At 36.2% G+C, this 2400-nt stretch overlaps 1 long non-coding RNA gene across 1 annotated transcript; it reads left to right on the top strand.

Moving 5' to 3' along the window:
- Positions 1-1787: 1787 nt before the first annotated feature.
- On the top strand, positions 1788-2162 carry LOC140304934 (uncharacterized). The gene is made up of 2 exons (XR_011915305.1): positions 1788-1988; positions 2074-2162. It is a non-coding gene; the product is annotated as an uncharacterized lncRNA (long non-coding RNA).
- Positions 2163-2400: the final 238 nt, after the last annotated feature.

Here is a 2400-nt window from a genome sequence, read left to right as displayed (position 1 = left end):
TTAAAGAAAGAAAGGAACATGTAAAATAAGAGAAAGAGAGGTTAAAGAAAGAAAGGAACGTGTAAAATAAGAGAAAGAGAGGTTAAAGAAAGAAAGGAACGTGTAAAATAAGAGAAAGAGAGGTTAAAGAAAGAAAGGAACGTGTAAAATAAGAGAAAGAGAGGTTAAAGAAAGAAAGGAACGTGTAAAATAAGAGAAAGAGAGGTTAAAGAAAGAAAGGAACGTGTAAAATAAGAGAAAGAGAGGTTAAAGAAAGAAAGGAACGTGTAAAATAAGAGAAAGAGGGGTTAAAGAAAGAAAGGAACGTGTAAAATAAGAGAAAGAGGGGTTAAAGAAAGAAAGGAACGTGTAAAATAAGAGAAAGAGGGGTTAAAGAAAGAAAGGAACGTGTAAAATAAGAGGAAGAGAGATTAAAGAAAGAAAGGAACGTGTAAAATAAGAGAAAGAGGGGTTAAAGAAAGAAAGGAACGTGTAGAATAAGAGAAAGAGAGGTTAAAGAAAGAAAGGAACGTGTAAAATAAGAGAAAGAGGGGTTAAAGAAAGAAAGGAACGTGTAGAATAAGAGAAAGAGAGGTTAAAGAAAGAAAGGAACGTGTAAAATAAGAGAAAGAGGGGTTAAAGAAAGAAAGGAACGTGTAAAATAAGAGGAAGAGAGATTAAAGAAAGAAAGGAACGTGTAAAATAAGAGAAAGAGGGGTTAAAGAAAGAAAGGAACGTGTAGAATAAGAGAAAGAGAGGTTAAAGAAAGAAAGGAACGTGTAAAATAAGAGAAAGAGGGGTTAAAGAAAGAAAGGAACGTGTAAAATAAGAGAAAGAGAGGTTAAAGAAAGAAAGGAACGTGTAAAATAAGAGAAAGAGAGGTTAAAGAAAGAAAGGAACGTGTAAAATAAGAGAAAGAGAGGTTAAAGAAAGAAAGGAACGTGTAAAATAAGAGAAAGAGGGGTTAAAGAAAGAAAGGAACGTGTAGAATAAGAGAAAGAGAGGTTAAAGAAAGAAAGGAACGTGTAGAATAAGAGAAAGAGATTAAAGAAAGAAAGGAACGTGTAAAATAAGAGAAAGAGAGATTAAAGAAAGAAAGGAATGTGTAAAATAAGAGAAAGAGAGGTTAAAGAATGAAAGGAACGTGTAAAATAAGAGAGGTTAAAGAAAGAAAGGAACATGTAAAATAAGAGGAAGAGAGGTTAAAGAAAGGAAAGGAACGTGTAAAATAAGAGAAAGAGAGGTTAAAGAAAGAAAGGAACGTGTAAAATAAGAGAAAGAGAGATTAAAGAAAGAAAGGAATGTGTAAAATAAGAGAAAGAGAGGTTAAAGAATGAAAGGAACGTGTAAAATAAGAGAGGTTAAAGAAAGAAAGGAACATGTAAAATAAGAGAAAGAGAGGTTAAAGAAAGAAAGGAACGTGTAAAATAAGAGAAAGAGAGGTTAAAGAAAGAAAGGAACGTGTAAAATAAGAGAAAGAGAGGTTAAAGAAAGAAAGGAACGTGTAAAATAAGAGAAAGAGGTTAAAGAAAGAAAGGAACATGTAAAATAAGAGAAAGAGGGAGAGATAAAAAAAGAATATGAACCTTACTAAATAATCTTACTTAACTGAAAGGAAACAATCATTTTCTTCTCCTGTTTTAGTCGATGACAGCAGTGGCTGAGTAGCGCCCCCTGTTGGACAGAGTGCGGTACTACATTATACTGAACCACCAGTCTTCTTCTGCCTTCTTGCACAAAGAAAACATGCACGGAAACCACAAAGTATCAGGTATATGACATCAAAACAACACAGTTTATATTTGCTTTCAACGTCTGAGACAAAATCTTAAAAATATTTCAGACTCATTAACAAAAAGATTGCACAACTGTTTATTTTTCCACTGAGGCTAAATGCTGGCAGGTTTCGCAACTGGGCTGAAAAAAAAGCTTTTTGGCTCGGCTGAATACAAACCAAAGACAGATGACATATAACAGCTCCAGCTCCCACATCCAACACATTCCTCAGTGTGAGTTTCAGCCTGTTCCTCGCTGTAATGCAACCAGGTAACTGTGTACTGGCCGTTCCGGGTTGACCTTTTCCTTCTTGCACAGGCAGAAAGTTTTCTTATGAGTCTGCTGGAAACATGAGATACAACAGCAGCTCTTATCTGCACACGAGTCCAAGTGCGGAGCCCGGATCAGTGATTCAGCGAATAAAGGTCACCTCGCCATCAGGGGCAGTGACACAGCAGACGGCGAACAACCACCGAAGCACGGGACAGAATATCAGTAAGACGCCACATGTTAGTGACAAACGGGAAAAAGAATGGCAGCAAAGCACATGAGAGATGTTGTGATGCATCCCTGCTGTTCTCAGGCATGAATCCAGCTCAATACGGAGAATAAAGAGTGTAATCAGAGGCTCTTCTTCACAGTAAA

This window comes from Leuresthes tenuis, unplaced genomic scaffold, assembly GCF_036924035.1.
Source record: "Leuresthes tenuis unplaced genomic scaffold, fLeuTen1.0.hap1 SCAF_4, whole genome shotgun sequence".
NCBI classification, from domain to species: Eukaryota; Metazoa; Chordata; class Actinopteri; order Atheriniformes; family Atherinopsidae; genus Leuresthes; species Leuresthes tenuis.
The sequence above is the reverse complement of the archived record's forward strand: the minus strand, read 5'-3'. Positions and strand labels throughout refer to the sequence as shown.